Here is a 21,796-nt window from a genome sequence, read left to right as displayed (position 1 = left end):
ATTCCTAATGAGGTGTGGGAGCTTTGGGGGTGATTTGTCTGGGTGAAGAGAGTGGATTGTTTGAAAAATTCAGTACAGAGTAACAATTAGGTTAAGGGATGGAACTGCTTGGTGGATTTTTGCTATTGAAAGCATAATTCTAATTCTGTCTAAGGGAAATTATAAAGGTTGTGGGTTTCTTTTTGGCTGTAACCCTCGTGGTTATTTATGCTGGCATTTTGTGCGAGTTACACTGGGCTTTGCCCAGTGTATCTTCACAGAGGCTGTTATTTGTGGGGGCTTTTGGAGAGTTCCCTCATAAGGCTGCTGGACTTGTAAGCCATTGCCCTCCTGGACATCCAGCGTAATTGTGTGGATGGAGCTTTACATTTTGCCAGGGTCAAATAGAATGTCTGGCCTTCATAACTCCCTCTCAGAACAACTCCAGTAAAAGGACAAGGCCTATGCCAAGGGTCAACAAATTGTTCCTGTTAAGTTGTTGCTGAACTACAACTCCCAATAATCATTGCCATTGCCCTGATTTCTGTTTCATTCAGATAGTGTTTATTTATTTATTTATTTTGGATAGTGTTTATATCCATTTTTAGTAAGCCTCAGCTTTTACAAATGTGGATTTCTGTTTGTGGTCCAAGTGTTCAAACATGGAAAGGGACACTGGTGGATATTTCCAGCTCTTTGGGCAATGAGGAAACTCATTTCTGACTTATGGTGACCCTAAGGAGAACCTTTCATGGGGTTTTCTTGGCAAGATTTGTTCAGAGGATGTGTGCCTTTACTTTTGCCTTTCTCTTAGGCTGAGAGCATGTGACTTGCCCAAGGTCACCCACTGGGTTTCTTGGCCAAGCAAGGAATCGAGTCCTGATCTCCAGACTCGTTGTCCAGTGCTCAAACCACTACACTACACTCCCCTCTGCTATCAGTGTAATAGATTACTTGCCTGGCTCCTTTGGTGTGGGAAAGCTGCTTATTTACAGAATGCCATAAAAATGAATTGTCTTCTGGTTATTATTTGAACTCCAGAAACAGTGTAGGAAGAACTGGGGCTGTGGATGCCAAGATCTAGTGTGATACAAAGTCCACAAGGGAATAAAGTGGCACAGTGCACAATATGATTATTAAATGACTAGCTGGCAATAATTGTTTGAACACAATACAAGAACATACAAAGTCCAACATTTCATTTTCTGTCATAGATACAGGATGGAAACTGTTGAAGACTAATCTTCCTTTCCACCTTTGTTACAAAACCTGGTTCCAGTCTTGCATAAGAATTCTGGGAGCTGTGCAAAACGTGGATCAAGTGCCTTTATGGTGCAATCTGCCTAAAACATTTTACATGACAATGTGTATGTTTTGTAAAATGATCTTCCTTTAACATTTATCTTTGCTTCTGTTTACAGGTGCAAACAGAAATCTCTGCAAACCAAGCACTAACTGTAAAGTAGAAGGTATTTATTTGTGTGGATATGTAGTAGGAGCCTTGACCTGCTGCATGAGTACAAGGCGTGTGCTGACAAATCATTGTCTCTTTATCGTGAATTGGCCCTAAACCCAAAGTGATTTATAGTTAGGGTTGCCTCCAAACCGGGACAAATGTAGGACAACATTTTTTAAAAAATGGAGGACACGCGAAAAAATTTGGTTTTTTAAAAAATGTTAATATAAATGCATGCTTCTTAGGCATGCTCAAAATGGAGGACATTTTAATATTCTTCCTGGTCCTGGATAGAAGTGTGGGAATGTAGCTTTGTGTGCTGGACTAGGACTCTGGAGACCAGGGTTCACTTCTGGGTCACCTGAAGCTGAAGCAAGTTACACTCTCTCAGCCTCCTCTGCGGAAAGCCATGGCAAACCTCTGAACAAACCTTGCCAAGCAAACCCCCAGGATAGGTTTGCTTTAGGATCTCCATAAGGGGAAAATAACTTGAAGGTAAACAATAACAAAGAATAACTGAGTATTGTACCTTATGCTGTAGAGGCCTAGGACAATGGGAGGCCAGGGTTCAAACTCCAGCTCAGCCATGGAAACCCACTGGGTGACTTTGGGCAGCAAGTAACACTCTCTCAGCATCTCAGGGATAGCTAATGGTAACCCTCCCTGAAGAAACTTGCCCAGGAAACTCTTTAGGGTTGCCATAAGTCGGAAAGGAGGTGAAGGCACACAACAACAGCAGCAGCAGCAGAGGAGGAAGAAGCAGGGGAGAAGAAAAGTGAAGGAGAAAGAGAAAAGGAGGAGAAAGAAGAATAAGAAAAAGAAGATAAAAATAGGAGGAGGAGGAAGAGGAAGAGGAGGAGGAGGAGGAGGAGGAAGAAGAAGAGAAGGAGGATGAAGAGAAAGAAGAGGAGGAGGAAGAGGAGGGGGAAGAAGAGGAGGAAGAAGAGGAGGAGGGAGAAGAAGAAGAGAAGAGAAAGAGAGAAGGAAGAGGAAGAAGAGGAAGAGGTGAAGGAGCCCCTCCAACCCCCGCCCCCTGCCACTGGAGAGAGAGGCTTATGGGCCTCTCTCTCTCTGCTCCATGGCTGCTGCTGCGCTTTTAGCGCGGCAGCAGCCACGGAGGCCCCCCAAACTCCAACCCCCCACCAAAGAGAGAAGCCTACAGAGGCCTCTCTCTTCACCCCACCTCCATTTCCGCACCGAAAGTGCAAATGGCGGTGGCGGCCCCTGAGGCCCCAGCACAGCTCCTTCTACCTGGGCTCCTCCTCTTGCCCCTTGTGGTCAGTGGAGGTGCTGCAGGCAGCTCCTCTGGCCAAGGTGAGAGGAGAAGGAGCTGTGGCCGAGCCTGGAAGCGCGCCAGAGGTGCGTGAGTGCACGGGCCCCTTGGGCCCGGGACAAACTGCTGAACCCGGGCGGGGACGAGCCAAGGGCCCCAAAAACCGGGTTTGTCCCGCGTACAGCCGGGATATGGCAAGCCTATTTATAGTGTAATGGACCATCACTACCCAAGTTACCAGTGTTATCTAACATATTCAGTAATGGTGAGGGTGATGGGAAGTACAGTTGTACCAACATCTGAAGAGTCACATATTCAGCGCGTGTTGGGCCTGGGCATATATATATACTAGTTTACTAACTAGTGGACTGGAGCTCACTGATTTCAGTGTCAAAATGTCTTCAATTTGCCAGTACAGTACAGGCTTTCAGAAACAGTCAAAGGAACAGAATGAAATTTAGCAATGAGTGACATCTACAACTAACTTTTAATGGTTGCTTTCTTAAATTTTGTATAGAGTCTGCCCAGGTTAAATAATATGCACAGGCACCTGTGTCTCTTTCTGTGGTTAACATATTCATCACTTTGCAGTTTTATCCTTCTTCAAAAGCTAAAAACTACAGTAAGTATCTCTTTACATCAAAGGCCTGAATAGAAGATTGTATATCTTTTATACTCTCCCACTCTGTATTGACACTTCGTGATCTCATGGACTACAATCCTAATGAGTTCCAGCCACAGCATCTAATTAAAAACATAATAGAATTACCCTTTAAAATAAATGTCAAGCACTTAAGGGACAGTCAAAATGCAGCTGTACACTGACTTGCTACAGTGAAATGTGCAGTGAAATATGGCTTTCTAAAAGGGGACTGTAAAGATGTGTTGACTAGAATTTGAATGGAGAAAACTAACCCAAATCACTGAATATGGCTATCTGTATAGTGGAGAAAGGGATTTTATTTTTTGTTTTATTTTTTGAAGAAGAGAAACTATTGAAAAAGGAAGGTGATGATGGAAATTGAAGACATAATATGTTGTATACCATGTCCCTATTATGACTACTTAAGAGGAAATGGGGAGATGCAGAAACCCACTGCCAGATTTTATATTAAGTGCTGTGTAAACAGTATAAATAAAATGAAAATCGTCTCTGGCTTTTCTTTGCGAACGAAGATTAAGGACTCATCCCGCGCTTTCTACAAGTGCATTGATGACTAAAAAGGCCAATCCGAGATAAACAAGCCCGGTTGCAGAAAGCACAGCTGAAAGTCTCCTTGGGTGATGTTTCTGGGTTGTGGTTCTTTCTGCGTTGTCGCTTCTCTTTGAGACTCGTTCGGCGTGAGCTTTCAAAAAAGGCTGCAGCATCATGGAAAGTGCGTCTCCATGCCTCCCGATGCAAGGCCAGGGCAGACCATTGTTGGTGATCAATTTGGCAGAGCCTGAAATGTTGTTTCAGGGAGTCCTTATATCTCTTCTTTGGGGCGCCCCTCTTACGCTGACCAGTGGCGAGTTCACTGTAGAAGACTATTTATGGGAGGCGATGGTCCTTCATCCTAGAAACATGTCCTGCCCAGCGCAGCTGTGTCCTCAGTAGCATGGCCTGAATGCTAGTGATCCCTGCTTGCTCAAGGACAGCAACATTTGTCACATAGTCAGTCCAGTGTATATTTAGAATTGTGCGTAAACAGCGCTGATGAAAGCGTTCAAGGAGTCGTAGGTGCTGGCAATAGGTGACCCATGTTTCAGACCCATAGAGGAGAATCGACAGTACAATGGCTCTATACACACTGATTTTTGTGCTTTGCCTCAAGTGTTACTCCAGACTCTTTTGTGAAGCCTTCCAAATGCACTATATGCCTTTGCTAGTCTGTGATTGATCTCTTTATCAGTCTTGGCGTCTGAGGAGATGATGCTTCCCAGGTAGGTGAACTGCTGGACGGACTTAAGCACAGATGTGTCTACAGTGATGTGGGGATCGTAGTGTTCTTCCTGAGGTGCAGGCTGGTAGAGAACTTCCATTTTCTTCAGACTGACTTCCAGCCCAAAGCTGTAGCAAAATAAGATGTTAGGCGCTGCAGAGCTGCTTCCGTATGGACAATGAGGGCAGCATCATCAGCAAAAAGCAGCTCACGGACTAGATAGTTTAGAGTCTTAGTGCGAGCCCTCAAATGGCTTAAATTAAACAGGCTACCATCAGTACAGTAGCATATATAAATGTTGTCTTCTTCAAGATCTGCCATAGGCCTTTGGAGCATCATGCTGAAGAAGATTGTAAATAGAGTTGGAGCGAGAACACAACCTTGTTTCACACCATTAGTTATTAGAAAGGGCTCAGAGAGAGCATTGCCACATCTGATGACCTTGCTGGCCTTCATGTAGCAGGGTAATCATTTTGAGGATTTGGGGGGGGGGGCATCCTAGTCGTTCCAGGATCTGCCACAGACCTTTTCTATTCACAGTGTCGAAGGCTTTGGTGAGGTCGACAAATGTTACATAGAGTCCTTTGTTCTGCTCTACATTTCTCATGCAGTTGTCTAAGGGCAAATACCATATCTGTAGTGCTCCGATTAGCTCTAAAGCCACATTGGCTTTCAGAAAGAAGTTCTTCTGCAATAGCAGGAACTAATCTGTTCAGGAGTATCCTTGCAAGGATTTTTCCAGCGATGGAGAGCAGTGTTATACCTGGATAATTTGAGCAATCAGATTTTGCTCTCTTTTTTTATATACAGGGTGATGATAACTGCATCTTGGAGATCTGATGGCAGTTCACCTTTTACCCAGCAACTCACAAGGAGCTCGTGGAATTTAGCATGGAGTACATGACTTCCACGTTTCCAAGCTTCAGGTGGAATTCCATCAACCCCGGCTGCCTTACCTTTTTTCATCTGTTGTATGGCCTTCCAAAGTGGGAGCTATGTCCAATTCCTTCTTCATCGGTTGTTGTGTCATATGTTGAATAGCTGAGTCTTGGACTACTCGGTTGGCACTAAAGAGGCTTTGGAAATGTTCAGCCCTCAGAATGGAGGCTTTATCTGTAATTAGTGTTTGACCATCTGTACTCTATAGGGAGCTTTGGACCTGATATGTAGATCCAAACACTGCTTTAAGAGCTTCATAAAATCCTCTGGAATCACCCAGATCTGCACAACGTTGTGTCTTTTCTGCTAAATTGATCCACCACTTGTTCTGAATGAGTTTTTGTTGGAGTTGACTACATGCAAGGGGAAAGGCTGCTTTTTTTACATGGCAAGATGGCTGGGTGAGGTGTGCATGGTGAGCAGTTCTCTTCTTTGCCAACAGCTCCTGGATCTCTTGGTTGTTTTCATCAAACCAGTCTTGGTTTTTCTTGGGAGAATCCTAAAGATTCTTCTGCAGACTGCAGGATGCTGTTTTTCTACTTAAGAGGAAATGAGATGCAGAAACCCACTGCCAGATTTTATATTAAGTTGTGTGTAAACAATATAAATGAATGAAAATACAGTGGTGCCTCGGGTTACGAAATTAATTCGTAACGCGGCCGCTTTCGTAACCCGAAAAGCCTTCGTAAGCCAAATTGCCATAGGCGCTAATGGGGAAAAGCCGCGATTCCGTGCGAAAAAGCCGAAAAAAGCACCAAAAGTTTTTTCGTAACCCGAAAAAACATTCGTAACCCGAAACAATAATTCCCTATGGGATTTTTTCGTATCCCGAAAATTTCGTAACCTGGGTATTTCGTATCCCGAGGTACCACTGTAGTATGCTTTTTCTATACTGATAACTTGCCATATCAGATTAGATGTAGTGCACTGGTTGAATGCAGAATATATTCTTAAGCATACAATGGGCAAAATGCTCTTTCATGCTTCTAAAGCATCCTGCCTGCTGAATCCAGTGTAACATGGGTGTGTGAAGTATGAATATGTGACATTTGTCAGACGTAAAAGTTTGCTACATATGCTTTTATTCTGCTCATATTTTGGGTGTGCTAAATCTCTTGAAACCAGTGAGAAATGCAGATTAATGCCAACCCTGAAAGTCCTTTCTTAGAAGAGGAATCATCACAACCTGTTTAGCCTCCTCCTCGGAACTTGAGGTTGGCAGTTAGGTGCCCAGGATCCTCTTAGCAATGCACACTGCCCAGACCTGTCACAGCCAGTGCAAAGGGTTGCTTATAATTCAAGGCACGCAGCAGCTGGTGCTGCAGCATTGAATGCGGAGGACAGTGACCTCAGGAGGTTCTGGGAAATACAACATGTCCCAAATAGTGACTTTGGGAGGCTGCCTGGAAACTCAGTAAAAGTGAACATGGTGCAAGGCTGCCAGTGTGTGCTTTAAATCCTTTTAAAAAATAAAAGTGTATACTGGGAATTGGACCCCACCCCAATGTCCTGGTCTTTAGGAAAGGACATATAACAGAATTCTTTCCCTCTTATGGTATGGACCAGGGCTGATCAAACTATTTTAAAAAATGAGATGATAGCGTCAAGCAGCAGATGCAAAAGGAAGGAAACAGAGATGAAGTCTCAGAGGAGCCACACAGCCTGTTCTTGTCCCATCATCACCATTCAAGTAAATCAACAGCTAGTCCTGTTGGGGTTTGTACGTGGAATCTGGGACTGGAACAACATTTTGAACTTTGTCTCCTTCAGCAACATATCTTTAGTTTACTTGGTTAAACCTTAAATCCCAAAACAACATGGCTTGCCAAGTGTCATGGGTCATTGCCCCCAGTTGTTGCAATGTAGTCACGGATAGACACCTCTCCAGGTCTGAAGTTGCCAGTTCCTACAGTTGCTTGTGCTAAAATCAACACTAATCTTTTCTCCTCAACTTTTAAGACAGCAAAGGTCAGTGTGAGCAAGGGAAAAGGCAGGCCAGATCTTTATGATACAACAAAGAAGCTAGAAACCACTAAGAAGCTAGAAGAGGTTTGTAATGTGTTTATTCTAAACATTTCTACAACGTCCACATAGACAGGAGGTTTTTAAACAGAGGCTGTTTAAGACCATCTGTTGGGGTTGCTTTGATTGTGAGTTCCTGCATGGAAGTGGGTTGGACTGGATGGCCATTGTGGTCTCTTCCAACTGTATGATTCTACGATTCTATTACAGAATAGCCTGAAATTAGAGAGACACCTTTTAAAATGCTTCCTTAATGACCTATAAGGGAGCCAGAGTGGTGTAGTGGTTTTAGCATTGGACTATGACTCTGGAGGGTTTGAATCCTGGCTCAGCCATATGAATCCACTAGGAGCATGTCACACTCTCTCAGCCTCAGAGGATGGCAATGACAAACTCCCTCTGAAGAAACCTGTCAAGAAAACCCCATGATAAGTTCACCTTAGGGTCACCATAAGTCAGAAATGACTTGAAGGCATGCAACAACAATAACCTATAATCCGAATGGGCAGGAATGGACCATTCCTAGAGAAATAGTCTGTTGCTGAAGGAATAATTTGTCCTTTGATATTGGTATTGGATTCTTTTACAACATACCTTTTGGGATGTATTCAAAGAAAATCACATGTATGGCAAGGTGCCAGTTACACTGTAAGCAAGCCTCCATTAACAAAGCCTCTGACAAAGAAGCACCTTTTCCTAGAGTCTTTTTATGTTTGCCCAGCCCTTTTTTCTTCCTTGTCCCAGTCTACATGGAAGTTTTTAGCAGCATTAGCAGCACCCCATCTCCACCAAGCTCTGGGCTGTCTTCCAGGTCTTCTGACCTTCCAGAAGGGGCTGCCTTCTGGGTCTGGTAGGGCTGCTGACCAGGTAGGAAAGGGAGGTACTCCCTTTCCCACCCCACCAGACTTAGACCTGCTGGGTGGCAGCAACACCCCACTCAACAGGTCCATGTCATGGCACAGGTGGCTTGACTGGCAGAAGGGAGTGGATGGGGTGTGTGCCACGCAGCCTGTGGGTGACAGCATGAGTTACCGCATTGGGGTGACACCAACTTAGTGATGCCAGTGAGTTGTACAGGCCTGCCTTCAACAGGCAAGGTAAACAATAGCTCCATCCAGGATCCTTTATTAAACATGTGTGGACAGTGAAACCGAGGGGAAAAGGAACAGCAGATAAGTTTGCCTCACCACCTACTCCTAACATGTTTATAAAGCATATATATGTATGTGTTTGATCATCAATATGGAACTTGTAAGAAAAAACGGAGGCTGATTAAAGAAAATAATAATACCTAGATGCATTTTAGAAGGAAGCTTTCATGTAGTCGATGGAAGACTCAAAATGTTTTGGCTTACTTATGCAAGGCTCACCTGACCTGGATGGTTAGTGTTCTGCATTTCTTTTTTTTTTCCTGAGAAATTGGAGTCCTTCCATACCAAGTGTTCTGCATTTCTGAAGATCCTTATTTATTTCTTGTTTCCTTTCAAATGTAAAATTCTGTGTAGTTTTTTTTAATCCATTGTTTCCCCAAATGCCAGGAAAGTTTAAAGTTTGTTTCTGTTGTGAAGCTACAGCCAGAAAATCTCTCTCTTTTGTTTTATCTCCTGCAGTTACTCAGGCACAGAAAAAGTTTTCCAGATGCAAATCGCAACTGGGGTTTTTGTATCAGCTCCCAAACAGCTGTGCATGGTGGAGGGCCCTTCATGTACCTGTGCTGCTTCAATGCGCTGCCCTCCTTCCTTGGACCATTTCTTGGACAGAAATGCAACCCTCCCAGGCACTTTCATCTTGTTCTCACTGAAGCAAGCCCAGGAGCACTTAAAGATTTGCAGGCTGGGGCAGCTCTGAAAGGAAGATGTGACTCATACTGACAGTTTGGCCATTTGGAGTGTACCAACCTCTATTGCATAAAGTTCAATTTATAAATAATTTAGGAGAAAGATTTTAAGAGTCACAAAGAATCACATCTCAAAAGGTTCTGTACTATGAAAACTATTGTGCATGAAATATATGCAGTAGGACTTTCTTGTAGGTTGTTTTGTTGAAGAATGGAAATTAGTCTTTCCCCATTTCTTCCATGACTCTATGTGTGGTGCCTGGAAATGTAGGAAGCAATTTATTTATTAATTTTAGAATTGCTAATCCAAAATTGTCTCTGCAGAGTGGAGATGGTTGATTTACTCTAGCAACTTAAAATACGATCTGTAAGGCAAAAGCCTTACAGTGAATTCACTAGGTGGCTTTATCAGCAGTGCCTTCTCTCTCAGCTTCCCCCTCTCAGTTTGCAGTCCGAGAATAAAAAATACTCTTGTGAGGTTGAAATAACAGAGATGGCGCCTGAAACACTAACAGTAACCCATTGTGCTATCCATTATGTGTTATTCAAGCCAGCAGTTTAGAAGACACTACTTGTAAAAGCACAGCTTTGAATTTTATTTTATTTTGCTATTTCTCCCAGAATGCTCCAGTCAGCAAGTCTACTGGACATGCTGGCTGGGAGATTCAGGGAGATATAGTCCAAAAGGGCTCCAAATTCTGAATGAAAGCAGTCACAAAGGGAACTTGTACAGAAGGGACCCTCTAGGCCAGGACTGGAGAAAATACAGCATCCCAGCTCTTTTTGAACTGCACTTTCCCAATTGCTGTCCAACAGCATCTAGATGGCGCCATTCAAAGTGGTGATCCTGGACCATGGCCAGTCCCTGAGCTTTTGGCTGCTGGTCCCTGACAAGTTTCCAGAAAAGAAAGAAATAGTTGTGCCCACTGGGCATAAATTTAATTTTTGTCCTGGTACATTAGGTACATGTAACTGCTGGTCACAGTCTCAGACAGTGCCAAATGGCAACCCCCCTCTGAACAAATCTTGCCAAGATCCCTATGATAGGTTCACCTTAGGGTCACCATAAGTAAAAAACGACTTGAAGGCACAACAACTGGTACCCTACATGAGACTGCCATAGAAGCACTGACCTAGGAGGCTATTCTTTGCCTCATCGGTGAACTGAGAAAGTGGGCAAACTTGGATAGAGCCAGTCAGTTATACCTCATAGACTGCTGGCGTGAAAGGAGTATATACAGGACAAATATAAAAAACTCAGAAACTTTTGTTTAAAAGGGGTTTTGGATATGTCTTGATAACACGAAGGGACTGGAGGATGTCTGAGAGATGAGTGGAAAGAGTTCAGGGAGTTTGTGTTTAGCTTGTTATGTAACAAATCTTCACTGGTTTTGTTTTCCACAACTGTGTCTGAATGTTTTCATTTAAGAATTGACAAGGAGGATCTGGTCACGCATTACCACACTGGTCCACTTGTCCATTATAATGGTTACCTTAAGACTTGAATGCAAATCCAAGGAGGGATCTTGAGGATAAAGGGGCAAAGGATTGGAACTGCTGGACCAACTGCATTGAGAAAGCATAAGAGCCTGAAATTATTTTTTCCATGTGTTAATAAACATGGCAGTTGTGAAAGTAAAACACACCTGCATGCTAAGTGTCTGCTTCTCCAGTATTTTTTCATTATGCCAGATAATTGATTTATTCTATCTACCCCATTCCTTTCTCCTAGATAGTTGTGCAAAAAGCAGCAAACAGTGATAGAAGCAAACAGAACAAACTCAATGAAAACATAAAGCAGATTAATAAATTTTAAATATAATAAGAAAGTTAATTCCAAGCAAACCAGTTTAAAATGCAAACTGTCCATCTGAAAAACAGTTATTTACCTGCTGACAGAAGGACAACAGGGAGAACACATTTTTCAGCACTAAGGCTGGATGTTATGGTAAGTAGAGTAGTAAAGGGGTAAGGAGTGCTATATAATAAATACTTTGCACATGTTGAGAACCAAATTACAGTATATTTTAACAGTCGCCTTGAGTCATAACATCCTTCTCTGGAAACTGAACAGTGTATGATGACTCTCAAGGACCCTAAAGCTATGGTCATAAAACATGAAGAGTAAATCCAATTGAACTCAATAGACCTTACTTCTGAAAAGACCTGTAATGGAAGTGGAAGACTGCAGGCTGAAAAACTGAACTATGGCTTCCTTCCAAATGTTTAGCTTGAGTGGCTTTACAAACAATTTAAAAAGTGGTGAAACACATAGGATATTATTGCATGAGGTGCTAGTGGTGGAACTGAAGTGGAATTACAACCGGATCCCTCTCCTTTTTGCATGACATCATCACTCATCTGCTGCTGATCTGTTGTTATACCGTTATTATGCAATTTCGCATTAACAAGAGATACCCATCAATAACTGCTAAATATTGCTATATTCATGTGATGGCACATGTACAGATTGTTCTAGAGAACTACAATAGTGTTATTGTGAGGTTGATGTGGTGCGAGTGGGTGTATCATCAACTCCTCTCCCTGCTTCTGTTACATCATGAGCCTTCTGGTTTAGAAAAGAAGGCTTGTTTTGCTCAATTCTTGAGGTGCTAATTTACTTATTTATGTATATATTTCTGGTAATTATCATAGTCCACAAAATAGAACTTGGGTTGCAATAACTGGATTTGTTTATTAGCTTCTCTTTGTTGTTGTTCCATGTTTTGTTGGTGAATTATACTTTAATCTAAGACTCTCTGCTGGCATATGGAATTCAAACATGTTACAACAATCTGTTTGGTTTTCAACCTTCTTCAAAATAAAATAAAATAAAAAAACACATGCGCAAAGCAGGAAGAAAAGGGACTGGAAACATTTGTCACACAAAACAAGGACTGTCATGCTATTGAAAAGTAATGTAGAAATAAGTGCATCAATAGCGCTACTGCTACCATTGTAATAACATTAAATTACACAATTATATTGCAAAAGCACCCTCGTGCAATAATCTCCATACACATTAACAGTGCAGTCCTTATACACATGATCTCTTGATTTCAAAGTGAGTACAGTACTGTACATAGTTGGAGCATTAAACAATCACAATCAGGTAGTTTCCTCACTATATCAAGCTTCTTGCAGCAAACATACAAATACGGAGCCAATAAACATGCTTTCCAGGTGATAAGAAAGCTAGTTTATCAGAGCTTGGAAAAATTACTTCTCTGGACTGCAGTTCACAGAAATCCAGGGAGATTGTGAGAGCTGATGTCCAAAACCTACAAGCAGGTGCTGAAAAGTTCTTGCCTTGGCAACTTCCTAAAATCTGAGCCTAATTTTGACACTGTAGCTCAAAAGTGTTCTTTGGTATTGCAAACTGCCAATCTGCAGGGTTGTAGCTCTAAATTCTGATTTTTTTTTCCAGATTATTGATAGAACCATGCCACTGAAGAGTGTGGAATTTTCAAGTGCTGAACTCCAGGCCAGTCATGATGTTCCTGTTCCTGCAGAAGAAAACGCCAAAGGAAATCTATGAATGTATGGTGCAAACATTGAGTGACAAGTGCCTATCATACTCAAAGGTGAAGAAGTAGCATGTCAATTTTGAGTGTGGAAATTTTGAGACTGAAGATGCAGCAAAGTCTGGGCAACCTTCAACAGTGTCAGCTTCTGAAATTGTTGAGTGTGTTCATTACCTGATTTTGGCAGAATCTCAGCTAAAACAATTGCTGAAACACTAGAGATGTCCTGAGAATGCGTTGGGTTTATAATTCATGAACAGTTGGCTATGCAGAAGCTATCAGCAAAGTGGTGCTAAAATGTTTAAATGTTGAGCAAAAACGAAATTGAGTGGATACATCCGATTTGATTTTGGGCAATCTAGGGATAATTTTTGGAACAACTCATCACTGTTGATGAATCATGGTGACATCACCATGATCCAGAGACCAACAGTCTTTGCAGTGGTGGCACTTGGGTTCTCCACAGTCAAAAAATTAAAGACTCATAAGGTCAGCAAAAAAGGTCATGGCCACAGCTTTTTTGGGAGAAGAAAGGTATTTTGATTACTATCTTTATTAGGGTCAAACAGTTAATGCAGAATAACTTGCTGTGCTGATTGAAGGAAAAATGGTGAAGGAAGTTGTGGAAAGGTATTCTCTTTTTGCAGGAAATGCACTTGCTCACAGGGCTGGGAAGACGATGTGTGTTTTGATGAACATGAGGTTTGAGTGCATTTACCCTACTAATCAGGTCTTGCTCCATCTGACTGTTTCCTGTTTCCACACCTTAAAAAGTTTGAAAGGAAAGAAATTTTTGAAAGATTTAGAGATGAGAGAGCAGAGCAATATTTTGAAACAATGTGTCAAATATTTGGGGCAAATATAATAGTACATACATTTTCATGGCTCAGAGTCATTCATGGTCAGCAGAGAACTTTTCAGCACCACCTTGTAACTTTCCAAAGCTCTTCTTCTTTCTCCTGCTCCACAGATAGCACATACCAGAGGTCCTGTGTGAATGGAAACTTATTACGAGAAGCATAAATGAGCAGTCACAAAACCCCATTTGTTGTTGGGGACTACTTTGCCTCTGCCACAAATAAACAACAACCACATATTGACAAAATGCAGGCCTATGATTAACTTTATTCCCCCCTCAATTATTTTTACACCTTTACCTGATGAAGTCAGTGGAGCTTTGAAAGATTGCAACATAAATATTGTGTATTTTGGTTGTCCCAATAAAGGTATAATTATTTGGGGATTTTCAATGTCATTGTACTTTGCTATATGACCAACACTGCTACCCCAGGATATGTAAACTGGATTCAGCCAAGCTTCTCAGCCTGAGCAGCACTTTATCTTACAATATCACCATACTGTATCATGATAAGAGAGTGCTTTAGGGATGTTGTAGATAAGGTTACAACAAGATGCCCCCTGCAAACCACTTTGAAGGCACTACAGAACTGCTGTTTTTGTCAGCTGACTGCCATATGAGAAAAATGGGATGTAAGAAAAAGGGGCTTTCATGTGAAGCAGCTTCAATATTTGTGTTCGTAAGAGTTGGGACAAAATGTCAACAGGGGATTTCCTCCTTGTGGCCATATCTCAGTAGCTGCAAGGTCTTCTGGTGGGGGAGGACATGTGACAGGGTGACCAGATGTCATAACTGCAAAGGAGGACACAGCAGCACCAAATGTAGGACATTCAAGAAAAATGGAGGACACAACCAAATAAAAGCTAGAAACCCTCATATATAAATCCATTTCATATGGTTTATCTACAGCTTTGTTATTAAGTACTGCATTCAACCATATTTTTCTGATGAACTTGCCTTTGCTAAAATGCCTTGTTGGCTTGCAATATGCTTACAGAACTCTGAGCAAAACAAAGGCTTAAAATTCTACTTGACTAGCAACAAGCCTTTGACTGAATCACCATTTGGATTATTCTTTTCATTTGCCCATTGTGCTAAAATTCAGAAAGAAACTCTTTCATCATTTGCATTGTGCCCTCAAGCAGCCCATTGCCTAACATGTTTGCTGTCCTTTTCCCCTTTCAGAAACAAAGGCTTCGTGAGCTCTGTGTAAGAGTCCTGTCTGCTACTGCTAATGGAAAATAAGAACTTGAGAATGAGCCATCCTCTCCCCCTTTTTGCAGCGAGGGCAGGGTGCCAAGTAGACGCCTTTCTCAAAGAGGAACAGCAAATGTGGTGTTATTTAAGGGGCTTCTCAGCCATGCTCAAAACAGAGGACATTTTGGAATTCCTCCTAGATAGAAGGTTGAAATCATGGAATCACAGAATCAAAGAATAATAGAGTTGGAAGAGACCACAAGGGCCATCCAGTCCAACACCCTGCCATGCAGGAACTCTCAATCAAAGCATCCCTGACAGATGGCCATCCAGCCTCTGTTTAAAGACCTCTAAGAAAGGAGACTCCACCACACTCAGAGGGAGTGTGTTCCACTGCTGAACAGCCCTTACTGTCAAGAAGTTGCTCCTAATGTTGAGGTGGAATCTCTTTTCCTGTAGTTTGCATCCATTGTTCCGGTTCCTGTTCTCTGGAGCAGCAGAAAACAAACTTGCTCCCTCCTCAATGTGAATGTGACATCCCTTCAAATATTTAAACAGGGCTATCATATACCTCTTAACCTTCTTTTCTCCAGGCTAAACATCCCCAGCTCCCTGAGCCTTTCCTCTAGGACATGGTTCCAGACCCTTCACCATTTTGTCGCCCTCCTTTGGACATGCTCGTTTCTCAATGTCTTTTGACTTGTGGTGCCCAGAACTAGCACTATCCAGGTGGGCCTGACCAAGCAGAATACAGTGCACTATTACTTCCCTTGATCTAGACACTATACTTTATTGATGCACCTAAAATGCATTGGCCTTTGTAGCTGCCGCATTGCACTGTTGATCCATGTTCAACTTGTGGTCTACTTGGACTCCTAGATCCCTTTCACACGTAGTTTCATTCAGCATGTGTCTCCTATGTGCATTCACTCTGCCCATCAGTCAGTGCTACCGGGCATACTCTCATGCATGAGCTCGTGCTAGCTTGATCGCGATTTCGACTTCGTTCGCAGCTACCGATGAAGTAGTCGTCAGTACCTTACATTTCTCCATGTTGAATTTCATTTTGTTAGCTTTGGCCCAGCTTTCTAGTTATTCAGGTATTTGAATTGATCCTGTCCTCTGGACTATTAGCTATTCCTCCTAATTTGGTGTCATCTGCAAATTGATAAGTATGCCCAATTGTGTCATCCAAGTCATGATAAAGTGTTGAAAGCACTGGGCCAGGACAGACCCCTGTGGGACCCCACTGGTCACTTCTCTCCAGGATGAAAGGGCATTGTTGAGCACCCTTTGGGTTCGGCGTCAACAATTACAGATCCATTAACAGTTGCCTTGTCTAGCCCACATTTTACAAGCTTGTTTGCAAGAATGTCATGGGAAACCTTGTCAAAGGCCTTACTGAAATCAAGATTACTATATCCACAGCATTCCCTCATCTACCAAGCTGGTATTTATCAGAAAAGAGATCAGATTTGTCTGGCATGACTTGTTTATCTGAAACCTTTGTAGGGATATCCTGGAAAGGAGGACCCTGGTCACCCTACTTAGAACTGCTTCCTCAGAAAACTAGCTTGGCAACTCCTGGGAAGCCAAAGGAGAAGGCATTTAATGGTGGCTCCTCTCCAGCCCCGTCCTGGCCACTGGGAACCCACCTAAGCCCTTCCTCTTCTTCGTCCTCCTCCTCAGTTCCTGAGGACCAGGGTGACCATAGGTCCTCCTTTTCCAGGACATATCCTACATTTCTGCCTTCAGTCCAGTAATAATTCAATGTCTTCCATTCTGAGCTGGCTGGGAAGCATGGATTTATCTTTATATGAGTGTGTTTGTGCTTTGTTTGCTCATGCCCTCCATTTTTCCCCTTTAACATCCCCACTTGAGCCTAAGAAGCATGAACTGACATTTCTATGAGTGTCATTCCTTTGGCCTGCCCTCCTCCCATTTCCTCCGTGCCCTGCACTTTGAGCCTAAGAACCATTTTATGCTTTATCACACTAGGGGGGCAAACAGGATTTAAACGAGTTAAACTAGAGAAACCAGGAAATGCCTGATGTTTATACACGACATTTCCTGCTTTTGTCTGTAAATCCTGTTTGTCCCCTAGTGTGAAAAAGCATGGTCTTTTGAGTATGCCCTCCACTTTCCCCTCAGCGTCCTCCACTTTGAGCCTAAGAAGCATGAATTCCCATTCCTATGAGTGTCTTGAGCTTTTCTGTGGCCATGTCCTCCATTTTTCTTCCCCTGAGTGCTCTCCACTTGGAGCCTGACTGAGAGGGGGAGCATGGAGTGACTTGCCTAGGGGTGCTGGAGCTCCCCTGGGGCCAGGTCCTCCATTTTGAGGGGAGGGAAGGGAGCCAGAAGCAGCAAGAGCCCCCTGAGGCCTGGGCATAGGGCAGGGCCTCGAGGAAGGGGGGCAGATGATGATGGGCCCTGCCTCAGGGGCGGGCCAGAGGGAGGACCTTCCTCCTTCCTTCCCTCCCTCAGTCCTTCCTCCTGCTGCGCTGCTGCTGCCAGGACTGCTTGCCAGCCGCCGCAAGTAGTGCAGCAGAGCCGGCGAGGAGGAGGGCTGGAGCTGGGCGAGGAGAGGAGGAAGGCAGGCAAGAGGGGGGAAGCGGCGCCTGAGAAACGGCTTGTTTACTTATAAGCCTCCAGCCTCTGAAGGTAGGAGAGAAAGAAAGGCTGCCCTAGGACTGCATCCACACTGAAGGAATAACCTGGGTTGGCACCGCTTAAATGTGTCTTGGCTCAAGGCTATGGAATTCTGGGAGTTGGAGTTTGTTGTGGGGGCCCCACAACAAACCCACTCCCAGAATTCCATAGCCTTGAGCCAAGACACATAAAGCGGTCTCTGAGGCTGAGACAGTGTGACTTGTCAGGATTCGAACCCTGGCCTCCAGAGTCATATTCTTAGGCTCAGCCACTTATCAACTGCCTCTACACCGGGGCAAAGGCTGCTTCTGCAACTCCAAAGCTAAATCCCTATTACTATTTACTTATTGCTGCATTTCTCTTCTGAAACTTCCTCTCCCAACTCCAGACGCTTTGTTTTCTTTTATCCATTAGAAACACAGGGTACCTACCTGCCGACAGGTGACTGTTGCCATACCTGGTTGCTTACAGTTTCTGGTTGTGTGCCTTCAAGTTGTCTGCAACTTACGGCAACCCTAACTAAGGTGAACTCTTATCATGGGGTTTTCTTGGCAAGGTTTGTTCAGGGAGGTCTGCCATTGCCTTTCCCTGAGGCAGGCAATTTTATGGCACACAAGCAAACTGGGGGCAAATTGGTTAAATCCCATGAAGAAATGGGATTTAAAGAGCCGCAGAACACACGCAAAAGCGGGCTGTTTTTCAGATGTGTTGATGTCAATGAGAAATAATGTGACATTGATTCAAATGGAAAGTCGACAAAACCCTCTCCTTCCCCAAAAGTAAAAAGGAGTGGGGTTTTGTTGACTTTCCTTTGGATTAATGTCGCCATTATTTCCCATTGTGCCAGCGTCTTCTGAAAAACTACCCGCTTTCTGTTTGGGTTAACCCCGAACGTCGTGGATTGTGGATTGTTTTCACTTTAAATCCAGTTTCCGCATGGGATCCGTCCCGTGTGATAAAGTGACTTGCCCAATGGATTTCAAGGCCAGAGGAAATCAAAACCCTGGTCTCAGAGTCACAGTTCACTCAAACCACTACACTACACTGCCTTTTCTTTCTTCTTATACCTTTAAAAAAATATTGCCACAACTTTTCTTTAGCTCCCTTAATCCCTATCTTTACCTTCCATGCCACCTCACTTTCAGCCTAGATTGTGGCCTTACTTACTACTTCTTGTTGTTGTTGTTGTTGTTGTTGTGTGCCTTCAAGTTGTTTCCAACTTATGGGGCCCCTAAAGCAACCCACCTCAGGCTTTTCTCAGCAAGATTTGTTCAGAGGAGTTTGTCATTGCCTTCCTCTGAAATGAGAGAGTACAGTTGTGCAAATATCACCCATGACTGGGCAAGGATTAAAATCCTGGGTCTAAAACCACACTGCAGAAATAATCCAGTTGAGACTGCTTTAACTGCCCTGTCTAGGGGATTGAGAACTGTATTTTGTGAGTTTAGCCTTCTCTGCCAGAGAGCTCTGGTGCCCAAATAAACTTGAGCTCTCAGCATTCCCTAGCCCTGAGCCAGGGCATCTAAAGCGGTCTCAAACTGGATTATTTCTGCAGTGTGTTCTGGACCTGGTCTCCAGAGTCCTAGTCCATCACTACACAACAACAACACACCACACACAAAAAAGGATGAATGCACCTCTCTTGGCCATTTGTCCTGTCTACCTCCCTTCAGCTGCAGTCACCACTGTGATTAAAAGGTTTCTGTTGATTCCTCAGCACCATATTGTCTAACCTGAGAGCAGAGAGTCTGGAGCTTTTCCTGACAGAGTTCTCCCAACAGGAGTTTTGACCCATCTGTCCCAAGTTAGATCAGCTACGTGTTGATCTGCACGCTATGCTTTTACATAACAGTACAGTACTAATTTAGCAGGTTCAGCTTTCCTCACTCTGCAGGATAAAACTACACCCATGTAGTTTCTGCCTTGGATGTACATATTAACCTGTTCAGAAAATATGTATATATAACATGTGTCAGAAAAAAGCAACCCTCCTGCCAACGAAGTAGTAGCCAATCTTTTGGTGTTCCCAACACACATCCACTTTTGTTAAACTGAACTTCTGATAGGGCTCACCAATCCCACCCACAGTTTGTACCAGTTTCTTGTTTCCAGCACCAGTTGAATTACCCAGGAAGCTGCTTCTGCAAACTTTGTGATCATTGTAATGTTGGTGGAGTGGAAAGAAAGACCTGATCAGGATCTTTTTGCTTTGGGGTATTGTGATTTTTTTTTCTAGTGCTGAACTGCGTAGAATCAGATGGATGTGTTCAAGCATTATTACTACTATTATAGCTAATGCTGTCCAGGGAAGTTTTCAAATTATGAATCAATTATTTGTACCACACGGTAACAAGATGACAATTTCCTCTCACTGCTGCAGCCCCAGTGAAGTGAGAATTAAGCAGGAATTAAGTGTGGCTCATGTAAGTTAGTACCTGTAACAACAAAATTCAATTTTGAAATGTTATAAGGAGGAGCATGTTTCCCCCCATCCTCTCTGCCCTCACTTCTTGCTAACCTTTCTATTTTTACAGAGGGCTCTAGATCCTGTATCCGAAACACTAAAATGCTGCCAGAGAAAGACCCTCGGAAGCTAGGGGAGAAGGATCCCACAGAAGACCCTTCAGTCGCTCTCTTCCGGGAATATCTGAGAATCAAGACGGTCCAGCCTGAACCTGATTATGGTATGGAGAAGGCTTTTTCTTCTTTGATTTTAGAAAGGGAAAGTTATGTTGCAGCCTACTCAATAGGTACTTCTACACCCCAACCCGACATCCAGGGGTGTTGCTTACTTTCGTAGCCAGCAGTGGTGCTCCCAAGTGAACAAAACAAACTGGTGTTTTAGAATGATCATTGGAATTGCATGTCTTTCACCTGGTTCTGGCTGCAATTTACTGAATGTATCTTGTCCATCTGCAGTCCACCTTCACTGTAACCCCCCCCAATTCATTGGATATATGTTCTATTTTCATGAATCAATACTGTTCTGTGCCTTGTATGAATTATCTTGAATATAGTTTGAAGTATTGGGAGCACCACTGCGCACTGCATATATTTTAATTTTTTTACTGTCTAGTTATTTGCAGCATGTTTTTGTGATATCTTACTTTGTCTCTCCACACTTGAAACCACTTGCAAAGTACTGTGGGGACAAGGGAATCCCTTTTCTCTCCCCTTATATCGCATAATGATAATTAAAAAAACAACTTTTTGTTCTTGGTGGTCTGTACAAAGATATTTTCTTGCTTTTAACAAGAAGATTAAATAGCACTGAGGACTACAATGGTGAGAGGCAGTGTGATGTAGTGGTTTGAGCATGGACCAGGACTCTGAAGATTAGAGTTCGATTCCTGCTGGCTGTGGAAACTTGCTGGATGATCTTTGGTGAGTCATGTCCTCTCAGCCCTAGAAACCCCCATGATCGGTTCCCCTTAGGAATGACTTGAAGGCACACCACAACAACTACAGTGGTGCTCTTGTTTGGTTGATACATTGTACCGTCTTTGCAAAGGGAAAGAACAATGTAGGGAATGAATTGTCCTAGGTAGATACCATTTCCATGTAGTTATTTAGATTATGATTTTTGAGGTAGAAACCTTTTAGATAAATACATTTTAAAAAAATAGTGCTTACATTCTAAAAAGAAGGACACACAAAGTAAAAGCGATAGAGAGGAAGAAGAAAACAAACTCAGGTACACTTAGGTTCTTATAGTCTGTAGAATAGAAACAGCGTAGGAGGAAGGACTGTTCTTTCATCTCAACATTGGCTGACCATATGTACTGTTTTAAACAGGACAGTACGTTTTTCCAAACCATTCTGTTTTAATATAAATCAGTTTTGTCCAGTTTTGAAGAGAAATGCCCTGTTATGTTGCAAAAATGGTTTGAGATCCTGTTTAAATTGTAGTTGTAAAAAAATTGTATCATGCAGTGTGAGAGATGTATGATAAGTGGTGAGGACCAAAATTTGTTGCTTTTGTCAGAGAAATATTCACCCCCCCCCCCCCCCCCCCCCCCCCCCCCCCCTCCCCCCCCCCCCCCCCCCCCCCCCCCCCCCCCCCCTCTCCCCCCCCCCCCCCCCCTTTGTATGACTGTGTGTGTGTGTGTATATCCAGTTCCCTCTGTACGTCTATCTAT

The 21,796-nt window shown here is 43.1% G+C and overlaps 1 protein-coding gene and 1 long non-coding RNA gene across 3 annotated transcripts in view; one reads left to right on the top strand and one right to left on the bottom strand.

Moving 5' to 3' along the window:
• Positions 1–11,375: 11,375 nt before the first annotated feature.
• Positions 11,376–18,155, bottom strand: LOC121920959. The gene is made up of 3 exons (XR_006101811.1): positions 18,089–18,155; positions 13,828–13,941; positions 11,376–13,717 (listed from the first exon to the last, which is right to left on the bottom strand). It is a non-coding gene; the product is annotated as an uncharacterized LOC121920959 (long non-coding RNA).
• ACY1 (aminoacylase 1) overlaps positions 17,532–21,796 on the top strand; it is a 34,561-nt gene continuing 30,296 nt past the window's right edge. The window contains exon 1 of one of the 2 annotated variants that reach the window (XM_042448304.1): positions 17,532–17,669. The gene's annotated coding sequence lies outside the window, so the exon portion shown is untranslated. The remainder of the gene's footprint in view (positions 17,670–21,796) is intronic. The other variant, XM_042448303.1, reaches the window with a different exon arrangement.

Source organism: Sceloporus undulatus, chromosome 2 (assembly GCF_019175285.1).
Source record: "Sceloporus undulatus isolate JIND9_A2432 ecotype Alabama chromosome 2, SceUnd_v1.1, whole genome shotgun sequence".
NCBI lineage: Eukaryota > Metazoa > Chordata > Lepidosauria > Squamata > Phrynosomatidae > Sceloporus > Sceloporus undulatus.
This window is presented reverse-complemented; position numbering and strand designations above follow the sequence as displayed.